Here is a 12,844-nt window from a genome sequence, read left to right on the forward strand (position 1 = left end):
CACATTTGTCAAAAGGCAACAAAGTTATAACCCATCTAAAAATGTTAAACCTCTGCCCTCTAATTGTCACGACCCTCGCTCAAAACCCCCTCTGGCAAACCCATTGGCCAGGTGGAGTCAGGACTCGTGCCTCTAGAGCCTGGCATCCTCTTCAAAAGCCCTCATGGGGCCAGTCCTGGCGCCTATGGCGTCAGGCTCATACACCATGAAAAACAATGTGCTTGGGAACTACTTTATTGTATTGTCAGCCAACATGGAGGCATCCACATAGCTTAGGTCCTAAGAACCAAGCTATGCGGTCTAGTGTTTTGGGTGTGGCAGCATAGGGACTACTTTACCTGGACTATTTTGTTGGGGCTATTTAAACCACATCGAGCAAGACAACACGCTTTGCGTTACTTTGCAGCTTGCAATGTGACGCTCACCGTGTCCAGCTATTCCCTCGAACCTCGGAGAAGCTTAACCTGCAAGGAGACAAAATGAACATCATTAGCAGCAGCATGTTACCTGCAGTCTTCGTCTTTAAACACTTGCAGCTACTGAGAACAGCTTCCTCGAATCTGCACGCCTCCCGGACAGAACGACCTGAAAGAGGAAGATAGAGGCAACATTAAAGAAAGCAGTAGAGACATTTACAAATTACAAACTGCTCAAAAGGCTGACCTGGCTGGTGGCCTCTGGGCTGGCACCACTCCGGACATTCCATCTGCGCTGAAGAACACCGCGACCTACAAGGAAGGAAAACACAGGTTAGCAAAGGCAAGACTTTGCAGCGCTGCGCATAGTGCTTACTTACCGCATCATAGCGCTCTTAATGCGCCATCATTTACCAGCGGGGCTCAACCAAGCCAGTTCGCCACGCTGATGCTCTGCATACCAAAGGGAGAAAAAGAGACATTTTAAACAAAGAAAGGCATGCAGAATAGCAACAAAACTAAAGAACAGCGATAAGACCTACCTGAACAATATCAAACGGGCCGGCGTCAGTGAAGTAACTGGACCGCACTCGCCCATTAAAGACAACACGCCCCTGCAAAGAAGGCAGGACGGAGAGCACGCCAAATTCTACCACAAGGCAGAACCTTCCCCGCAGACCACATCAGGGAAAAGCTGAGAAGCATACCAGTGAGTTACCCGGCTGGGTGGCGTCCCTGTGGATACCAGGTGAGCGTAACAGAATGCTAAGCCTACCATAAGAAATCCACCTGGGCGCCATGGAGACATCAGAAATTCAGAAATGGACCAATTGGCCCAATTACTAGGAGAGCTTCGTGCTGAGGTTCATTCTGCCGACAAGAGACTAATGCCCTCTGGAGAGACCTAATAGTGACCAAAGAACGCACTGAAGAGATTAGCAGGCAATATTTGCAATCACAGGCAGGACAAACGCCTCTACCTGGAAGCAATCCAACGATGCAAAACCCCACCATACTACCCACTCTGGTACAAATTGCGTTACCTGGAACAGTGCCCCTGGCACCAGCTGAAAGTTCTCAGGCGACCCACAGAAGTATGCGGCATTCATCAATCAGTGCCGTCTTCATTTTCTTTGTAGGCCTGGAGCATTTCCAAACGACCAAGCTCGGGTAGCTTTTATTTTATCATACCTGAGTGGTAGTGCAGCAGATTGGTCGGTGCCGTTGGTAACCCATGACAATCCTCTATAACATGACTTTGGGGGGTTCCAGAGAGAAATGGAAAAGCGTTTTGCTCGCCATACCCAGGAACTTGTTAACATAAATTGCTACCTTCAACAGACTGGTCGCCGAAGCTAGGTGGCCAGAAAACAAAAGAACCACGTTATTCCATCAAGGCTTACGAGGCGAATTAAAGGACGTCTTAGCCCAGGTGGTTGATCCACCCAGAGACTGTGCAGAATTCATAAATCTGGTCGTGCAGCTAGACCACCGATTGCAGGACCAAAAGGAAGACCGGTCTAAGACAGACCCTCGGACCGTGTATGTTCGACCAAGGGAAAACACACACCGTGTACCTGAAAATGCTGTAGAACCCATGCAGATTGGAGGGATACGGCCTCCATTAACAAAACAAGAGCGGGACAAAAGAAGACAACAACAGCTTTGTTTGTATTGTGGGAAACCAGGACATTTCCTGAAGGACTGTCCAATAAAACCCCCAAGAAGAACAGTCGGGGCCACAGAGAAGGATGAAGCTAAGGAATCTGAAAACTACCAAGCTCGACAAACATAGAGGTCAGTTTGTCGAGTGAGAAGAAAGAGTTGCTGACCTCACACTTTGCAATACCAGTGATCTTAATTAAACACCAACAGTCGTCAAGAATGCATGCCATTGAAGCATACATTGATAGCGGAGCAGTTGCAAATTATATTGATCAAGAACTGGCAGCAGAGATGGGGCTTCCTTTGTGTTCTAAGCCAACTATGGACAAGGTAACCACCGTGGATGGGACAGAAATCGCTTCCGGACCAGTAACTCAGTGCACAGCCAGGGTAACCTTGCTATACCAGGACGGACATCGGGAGTCTATTTCATTCGATCTCATCAAGGCACCTCAGTTCCGGCTAATACTAGGGATGCCATGGTTGGTTGCTCACAACCCTTTGATAGACTGGCGGGCACGAAAATTAACCTTCTCCAGTGGCTGCTCCCCTGCCTGCTATTACCAAGAGGAGAAACCTGACGTCTGTATCCCCTTGACTCCCGGAGCGACAGTATCAACCCTGGGAGCAACTAATACCTTGCCAAGTCAATACCATGATTTCCAGGATGTTTTCCGAAAGGACCAAGCCAATACATTGCTACCGCACAGGCCCTATGACTGTCAGATCGACCTTGTTCCTGGTGCACAAATCCCTTCCGGCAGGATCCACGCTCTCACAGAACCCGAAAACCTTTATTTGAAATCCTATTTAGACCAGTACCTTGCAAACTGATTTTTCCATCCTTCGAAGTCCCCTGCAGCCAGTCCTTTGTTCTTTGTACCGAAAAAGGAAGGATACTTGAGAACCTGTATTGACTACCACGCATTGAACCAGATCACCGTGAAGAACCGCTACCCCTTGCCACTTATCCCTGAGATGCTAGACCAAGTTAAAGATGCCCAGATTTATACCAAACTGGACCTTCGAGGAGCGTACCACCTGGTCCGAGTCAGAAAAGGAGATGAATGGAAAACTGCCTTCCGTACTAAGTACGGCTTGTTTGAATATCAAGTCATGCCCTTCGGGTTATGCAACGCTCCTGCGGCATTCCAATATTTCATGAATTACGTCTTAAGGGAGTTAATTGATGTGTGCGCCTTAGTGTACATAGACGATATCTTAGTACACTCAGCCTCGGAACAAGATCATGTCAGACACGTTCGTTCAGTCCTCACCAACCTCCATCAACATTGCTCGTTTGCAAAGCTTGAAAAATGCTTTTTTCACGTCACCGAAGTAGAATTTCTTGGTTTTATCCTTACTCCAGGAGGCATCAGAATGGACGTGCACAAGTTAGATGACATTCTGAAATGGCCTTCACTGACGTCTCTGAAAGGGGTACAAAGCATGCTGGGCTTTGCGAACTTCTACTGCCGGTTCATCCCAGACTTCTCTCAGGTTGTGCACCCAATCATAGTACTATTACAAAAAAAACAATAAAAAGTTTCCTTGGACCGAAGAAGCAGAAGAAGCCTTTCAGGAACTTAAACAAAGGTTTATCTCTGCTCCAATCCTGCGACATCCTCGTCCAGACCTCCCTTATGTCGTTGAAACTGATGCATCCAGTCTCGCAATGGGGTCTATCCTTTCACAGATAGACCCGGAAACCGCCCAGCTACATCCTGTGGCCTTCTGGTCGAAAAAGTTCTCACCTCTAGAGATGAATTATGCCATCATGGACAAGGAACTCCTGGCTATCAAATCCGCCTTTAAAGCCTGGAGGCACTACCTTCTGGGGGCCAGACACACCATTACAGTCATCACAGACCACCGAAACCTGCAATACCTCAAAACAGCCCAGGCCAGTCCTCGCGCCAATTACGGTGGGCCCCTTTCTTCGCCGAATATGATTATGTAATCACATTTCGACCAGGAGTCAGAAACAGAAAGGCGGATGCATTATCTCGCATGGGCATAGATGAAATAGTATATACAACTCCAGACCCAGTACCTATTATACCTGAAGACAAACTCTTGGGTATCACGACAGCCTTAACACAAGCAGAACTACGAAAAGAAATCCAACGGACAATGAATCCTGATGCCTACCTCGCATGGCAAATTCAAGGAGAACAATATACCATCAAGGACCATCTACCCTTTTTTAGGGATCGCCTATGTGTACCCAAGAAGGAATTACAACAGCATATTATTTCAAACTATCACGATTCACTGATCGAAGGGCATCCTGGGATCACCAAAACCCTAGCTAAGGTGAAAGAGAACTTTTGGTGGCCTACCTGGTGTAAGGACATCATTCAGTAGATTCAGTCCTGCGGTGTCTGCGCACAAAATAAATCACATAAACAAAAACCATCTGGTCTCCTACAACCATTGGAAATTCCTCCAGTTCCATGGCACACACTTTCCCTTGCATTCATCACTGATCTACCTCCAAGCCAAGGGTTCAACACCATCCTTGTAGTTGTGGACTTATCTTCGAAGATGGACCATTTTATTCCTCTCAAAGGCCTTCCCGAGGCAGCCACTTTAGCAAAAGTGTTCCTGGAGGGCCTGGTTAAGCTACATGGCTTCCCTTCGGTTCTGGTCTCTGATCGAGGCAGCCGGTTTGTTTCAAACTTCGGGAATAAATGTTGTGGAATTGCGCAGATCAACGTTCAGCTATCTACCAGTCACCATCCCCAAGTGGACGGCCAAACTGAGAGAACCAATCAGACACTCGAGCAATATTTACAGTGCATGCTGCAACACGAACAAAGGAATTGGAAAGACCTACTATGGATAGCCGAATATGCATATAACAATTATTTGCATTCAAGCACGAGACAAACACACTTCTATGCTCTTTATGGCAGACATCCACGTACCTCAGAACTAGACCTTCCAGCCAGCTTGGAAATGCCAGCGGTAAAGACTCTACACGCAACCATTGCTCAGGCTTTCAAAAGGGCAAAGGAACACCTTATTCATGCCAAAGAAAAACAAAAGAGATTTGCCGACCAACACCGGAAAAAGGCCCCTGATTATCAAGTAGGAGACAAAGTTTGGTTAGCCGCTAAATTCGTAGCCATCAAGGGAACCCGGATCTTTCATAGCAGATTCTTAGGACCCTATACCATTAAAGCAGTTATCAACCCAGCAGCCATGAAACTGGATTTACCACCTAATCTACACACCCACCCGGTATTCCATGTGTCCCTCCTGAAACCAATGCAATCCGGCACACGGATTGGGACACCACCTAAGCCCATACTTGTTGACGGAGAACCAGAATTCGAAGTCAAAGATATCTTGGACTCTAAATACTCTAGGACCAAGCTATATTATCTCGTCGATTGGAAAGGATTTGGACCACAAGATAGATACTGGGAGCCCAGTGAGAATATCCACGCACCACGTCTAATCAGGAAATTCCATCGGAACTTTCCAACCAAACCTGGGCCAGACAGAAGGAACACCATGGGAGAGGCCTTAGGGGGGAGTGCTGTCACGACCCTCGCCCAAAACCTCCTCTGGCAAACCCATTGACCAGGTGGAGTCAGGACTCGGGCCTCTAGAGCCTGGCATCCTCTTCAAAAGCCCTCATGGTGCCAGTCCTGGTGCCTATGGCGCAAGGCTCATACACCCTGAAAAACAATGTGCTTGGGAACTACTTTATTGTATTGTTAGCCAACATGGAGGCATCAGAAACATTCAAATCTCAGTCTTAAACCTTTTTACAAATATTATGCAGATTCGTAAAATGGTACCAAATATATAAGCCTTTCAAATATTTGGCAAAACAGCAGCAGACTTTGTAGAACCATTCAAGTCACGCCTAGAATAATATCACAAAATTTCATACAGTTTAATTGAGTGGTGCCATCCAAAAACTGCTTTTCACCAACCCTATTATCCCAAAATATGTATGGATGCCCCGAACATCTGATATGTTCGTGAACATCACAGGTCTGTCCCTGAACTGTTTGTGGACATCGAAGATGAAAAACTGCCTGTTTTTTGGCTTTTTATGGCCATATCCAATCCCATCCTCATCACCCCTTGCTGCCCCAGAGTATGTTTCAATATTTTGATAAGTGCAATGTTGGGGTTTTTAATATGTTTTTATTGCAATGATCGTGGACTACGGGCGGAGCCCATTAATCCAATTTAGCCAGCGTTTCCCAAAAATATGACTCACCTCACGCTTTTCACCATCCAATTGGTGGGCACGTTCGATGTCTGTGGACATCACGCCACCCTCGGGGCTAATCGGAGCCCGGTCCACGGACAAAAAAAGGAAGTAGGCCCATGGACCGAACCTAGTTATCATACATTTAATTGTACCTACTTTTTGGCTGTTTAAAAGAAAACTACAGGACAAATTTACACCAAATTTACAAAAGCATGCTTTAGCGAACAATTTGTCGTTCCTGCCATAAATTTGCTGAAAGTCCATCCAGTGGTTTGGGCTGTAGGCATGAGCAAAACTTTTTTTCCATTGCGTCTATGGAAAAAAACATTCCGTTTGGGAACCCCATGCACCCACTGCACGAAACCTCACCAAACTTCGCAGGATCAACCTGACAGGACCATATACTTTCTTTGAAAAGTTTTGTGGGGATTCGTCAAGGGGGACAATGTGAATAAGCCACCCAAAAAGTACTCTTCCTATGGGTTGAGCAACCTAACCATAACTGCACAGTCGCTACTGCTATATATGAACTGAATTCTAAATAGTTATCCTGGAGTGCAATTTGAAGTACTAGTAGCAATTTGTGTATATATACATATTCAGTGAACAAACCTTGTTAAAGGGAATTTGTGGTTAAGTTGCACTAATAAAAAACCATGAAAATCAGGGAAACAAAGTTGGTAAAGGAACGTTATGGTTGTTATGGTTAGAAGTAAAACTGAAAATCCTTTAAATTCACCAGTCATGGTAAGCTAAGCAACCATTACTCGCACCACCACCTTGCACTACTAAGACTAACACCTAGGATATCAAAGATATGCCACCACAATTTAATTAAACCTTATAACAAGTACGTAAAATACACCTTCAAATAACAAAACGTACCCAGAACCCCCTGCCAGCCATATAAAGTCCGCAGACAGTAAGAATCGACTGCAGACTCGGCAGCACCTGCATACCACTTTTTCACCTATAAAACAGCTACATAGGATCTTTATTCCACTTTGTCACACTTTCCAGGCCCTCTTTCGCCCATCAAATAACCCCAACTGTTCCTTCACATGTTCGCTCACAGTGCTCTCTGTGAACTACCGTGGAGTCCACGGACTGGGCGGCACCTGCACCCACTTTTTTGACCAATAAAAACAGCTCCATATCAACTATATTACAGCCCCTCTTTTGACCAGCAAATAACCTACAATGTGTTTTCCAGACTTTTTCCCCACCACGTTATCTGCGGACACCGGGCGCTGCCCATGGACCAACATGGCAGCCGTTTAAAAAATATGACGCATCTCACGCTTTTGAGCATCTAATCGGCAGGTCCCTGAATCAGGAAGTGAGTCAACGGACCGGAACCAGATATCACACATTTTGTTTGACGTACTTTTTTTAAAAGACTCTTGGACTGATTTACACCTAATGTACAAAAGCAAGCTTTTGGGTCCAAGCCGCCACTCCTGGTGTAAATTTGGTAAAAATCCATTCACCGGTTTGGGATGTAGGCATGAGCAAATTGTTTTTTCCATTACATCTATGAGGATTCCATACATTTTGGGACCCTCCCTATAACTTTTCCCCCCTCTAGACAATAGTGCACCAAACTTCGCAGAGCCTTTCCGAGGGGGCAATGTACTTCTTTTGCAAAGTCTGGTGAGGATTCATCCAAGGGCACAATGCTATAAGCTTCTCAAAAAAGCTCTTTTTATGAGTTGAGCAGCTTAGCCATAACTGCAGGGACGCTACCACAGGGCCTGTAATTAAAGATATAATTAGTTATCGGTATTAATGTTATGGTGCATGGAGTTATGTAACTAGGGGAGTAGAGTTGTATATGGAAGTGGTGTTGTGTACCCTGCAGCGAGACAGGTAAGGGAAGTGGTGGCCTGCCAATGTCCGCTCACGGGATAGGACCACCTGCTGGGGCCATCTCTGAGCCCTCCTCTAAAGTGGCTGGTGCCAGGTAGAGGCTCTGGGTTTGTTCCATCCACGCTGTGGATCTACTTTTCACTAATCTAAGGGAGGGCAGGCTGACGGTACAGATCCCTGAGAGCAACCTTATGCCAGGGGAATAGAGAAGAGGGTTTTATTTATTGTGGGAAACAGAAAACACTGGAATGACAAAATAAGCTATGGACTTAGGGCAAAGCCCATCTCCTGTTGTAACAGCAATTCTATGTTCTGATTGTTCAGCGCCCCATTTTATCCAGCTGGTCTGAGAAGTGGGAGTGATTAGTTCTCGTTGGGCCTGTCTTTGGCATGTGGTGAGGGAAGTGTACACCCTCTCTTGGAGCAGGGCCAGAAAACAGGGTGTACTCTTACAATTAGGGAGAAATGGTCCCTTATAACAAAGAAAACTCATACTGAAAGTTTGTGTTGAATGTTTTAATAAAACATATCAATTTGCAAAAATTGACGCCACATCCTCACAGAGCTATTGATATGATATGATATGGAATTTATAACGTGCCTATACACAAGTGTTTCAAGGTGCAACGAGGCAAGGGAGAGGGAACAAAGGGAGGACAGACAGCCATCCTACTAGGCCTGGTGTCATTCAGATGACGCAAGTGCGTAGAATTGGTGAAGGGACAGTGCAGTACATGGGAATAGATAATAACAATAAGCAAACAAACGACCAGCAAGTGGCAAGTGCAAGGGTAAGTGCAGACATCAGGTGCCAAGTGCTGGTAGGGGGATACAGAATCAGTCCCCAAGTGCCGGGGTTACCAGGCAGGCAGTGCAGGTGTGTGAAACTGGCGGGGGAGGTACCTGGGCCTGAGATCAGAGGGTGTCCAGGTAACCAGTGCAGTTCAGGTTACAGCCAGGAGGTCAGCAGGGGAGAGGAGGAGAAAAAGCAGAAGCACATAGAAAGGTTTTGAGGTGCTTCCGGAACCAGAGATGGTTATCCTCAAGTTTAAGGGAGGCAGGGAGGCTGTTCCAGAGGGAGGCTCCAGCCGAATTGAGAAGGTTTAACTTTAGATTGATTGGAAACTGGCCTTCTAAATGCCTTCTAGTTGGAAAAAAGCTGTTGAGTGTTCGATGCTTGTGCTACTTGAAATGTGTAAAACTCCTTCTTAGATTTAATAACCAATGATTTATACGTTAAAAATAGTGACCAAGCCTTGCATTTTTATGTTTTATGTTTCCTATTCATCTACTTAAAAGGGTAAAGTGAATCTAGGCACGGAAATATATATCTTAGTTTTTCCCAAAAGGCACAACCACTCCCTAGGGCTCTCGAGTTCTCTTAAAGGATAGAGTCACCCACTAACGTTCTCAGATTCTCTCACAAGCCACCGCCACTACACACCTTCTTGGTTTCCCTCAGAGGGTGAAGTTGTCTACTTAGGTTCTCATATTGTGTTACCGGGCGGAGCCCTCCTCTCATGTACTCCCTTGTATGCACTACTCCTGAAATTTCAAAGGTTCTCTCAAAGGGCGCAGCCACAGATTAACATTTTCTGTCTCTTTCAAAGGGTGCAGCTTGAGGACATTCCTCAAGCTCTCCCACATAGTATTTTCCCAAAGTTCTCAGGCTTTCCCACAGGCTGGTTCACACTGGTTGGAAGTCTGTCTGTGAGGCCTGGCCCCCCCTCACCCTAATGAATGGCTAAATCCTACACACCTGCAGAATGCCCCACAGGATGAAAGTCTCCTGGTCCTCATCATGTTGGCCACCACCATTGAGCGGTCCTGCAGCCCAACGGGTAACGGACTGGATGAAATAAACACAATGAGTCCCTGCATGCCTTATGATAAAGTAGAGGGGGCCCTGCCCAAAAATGGGTGCTTTCAGGGATGCACCACCCACAACTGCTTGTTGGAGCTTTGCTGGTAACAGTGACTTGCAGCGAGCGACAGTTGCTGGTGCCACCTTCTTCTTCTTCTTCTCAATTATCGGCGGCATGGGTTGACCCACGCAGGCGCTTCCCCATCCTAAAGGATGATGTGCTCCAGACCCACCAATCAATACTTAGCACACATAAACTCACAACTCCTCCCACCGCCCCGTCTGCCTCACAAAATCCAACATCACACTGCTCCTCCTCCTGCCTCTCACCCCGTCACCTCCCAGCAAAGCCCTCCCACTCAGCTCAGCCACACCCAGCGCAGTCAACCGAACCCTCATCAATTCTCTCTCTTCAACATGTCTCTCACACCTAACCGATTAGACTGGCTGGATAGGTGAGCGTTTTGGCACAGCATGCCCGATATCACAGATTTAAATGAATAATGGTGTTATTTCTTTGCACAAGGGCAGAAAGTAAATTTAGTTTTACACACATGGGGAAAACATACTCTCATCTGGACAGTTGTGGTAAGTTATCATAACACACTCTCCTTTCCTACTTGCAGCCCTGGCCTGTACTTCTAACAGCCACTATGAGCTCTGCACACTCACGTGTGATGAAACCTGCGCTTCAGTCACAGAAATTGCCCGCTGCAGCGGGCAATGCTTTGAAGGCTGTGCCTGTGATAGTGGTCTTCTTTACGATGGAGGAAGCTGTGTCCCTATGAACAATTGTGGGTGTGTATACAAGGGGCAATACATTCCGGTAAGTAGTTTCAATTGAATTTCAGATTTTGAACATGTATATCATGCAAAACCATACACGTATTTGCTACTAGGTGGCATGACAAGTAACCATTAAAAATGCCAGTCCACAAAGACCTCAAGAAATCCCACAGATTGACTTAACTCAAAAAAGGTTTTGATGGATTTGCAGAAAGTCGTGCAATCGAACCCAGACTAGATATCTAATGGTAAAGCATACCACAAATAGAGGGGCTTGGGCTGAATGTATCTCCTTGATCCTCCTATATTGCACTTCACTGATAGAATTGCAAACACATCTTCAGTGGAGGAGCGGCGATTCGGAACGGGCACATGGGGGTTTATCCTAGTTCACAGATTGTCATGCACTAGACCTTGAAGCAACAGAATCAAACACCATGTTGGCTCTCAGTGCAGGGAGCAACACAGGTCTGACACATGATTTATTTTCCTTAGACAATATACTAAACTAACTGCAGTATTTTGAAACTTAGCCATTTTTAGCATTGATAGGTGAGGAGACGTCAATATATTGCATTGGCATAGTCCAGTTTGGAGTTCACCAAAGATCCAGTGATAGCATGATGGCCATCCTTGGGCATGAACCTTAGGGAGCGATGTAGCAGGTGGAGCATGATATAAGCCTTTTTAATTACTGTTTCCTAAAATTGATGGCAAGGATTAAGTTTGTTACAGTTTGTTCTTCATGTGATTTAATAGTTTCTGAGTGGGCTACAGTTGTATGCACATCTTAATATCACTAGAGGTACATGGAGATCAAATTAATCTACTTTGATGAGCAGAAGGTCATTTCAGGGAATGGGAATTAAATGACTGCTTATGAAGATTATGACCAACCAAGAAACTCAGTAAGTTTCAATACTGTATGCGGCATTTGTCTCCCGGATCAGGTTTTTGTGACTATAATCATGCCATCTTCCTGTATAATTTATGATAACACCTCTGTCCCCTATGCTCTGCATAAACTCACAGAATTCCATTCATCACTTAAATTGACTCGAACTTTAGGAAGGACTCTGGGCAGCTGAACTGCACTGACATTTGCTAAACTCATCACCAAAATCATTTTACGATGCAGCATCGGGCGTGATACTGTTCTTTCAAGTACAGAGCACATGAACATTAGAAGATACAAACTTTAAACCTGCCCAACTGTGGACCCCCCATTGCATCTACTTGTGCAATGCAAAGTCGTAGGATGTGGAAAATGTACATATTTTGTCACATTAGGAGATCGCTGGGTACTTTTCTTAGTTAGGGCAGCGCTCACCAAGATGGCTTCCATGTCGGCTAATTATTTTCCCAAACACATGTTTTCTCCATGCCCTGTCCACTCCTTGTCTTAAATAACCTGCATTTCAGGATGGCACTTTGTTGGAACCCTTCTGAGATATGTTTTGTTCTGAGTAATTTCCAGAATTGCTCTTATCCTGGAGACATTTACCACATCTCTTGCTTCCTTCCTTCAGTGATGCCTATCCACCTGGAATCTTGCCCATTTTCATGTGTTCCCAATTCTCTACCTTTGTTAAGCTGACCTCTAGCTGTGACTGCCACTTAGTTCTACCAAATGCATGATTTACAGTTTGATTGGATATATTGACCTGTACTCTGAAAACTATGCAAATGCAAATACTCGTAGATGATGGGATACAAATGGTCTTGCAGTAAAGGCCAGGTTAACGGAGATGACAAGAGGCATTTTATGGCTTTTATGAACATCAACTGGCTGGTAAGACCATGGATCGCCATTGTGAGGCTGGTCCATAACTTAGGGCCTCATTACACGGTAGGCGGTAATGGTTTACCGGTACCGGTACCGGTATTTTACCGGTACCGGTAAACCCTTACCGCCTTACTACGAGGTCCCTTTGCGGGTTGGAGAATTTAACGCCTGCTTTTTGCAGGCGTTAAAAACCAACCTGCAAAGGGACCAGGGAGCTAATT

Source organism: Ambystoma mexicanum, chromosome 1p (assembly GCF_040938575.1).
Source record: "Ambystoma mexicanum isolate Mex_15411 chromosome 1p, UKY_AmexF1_1, whole genome shotgun sequence".
In the NCBI taxonomy this organism is placed as follows: domain Eukaryota; kingdom Metazoa; phylum Chordata; class Amphibia; order Caudata; family Ambystomatidae; genus Ambystoma; species Ambystoma mexicanum.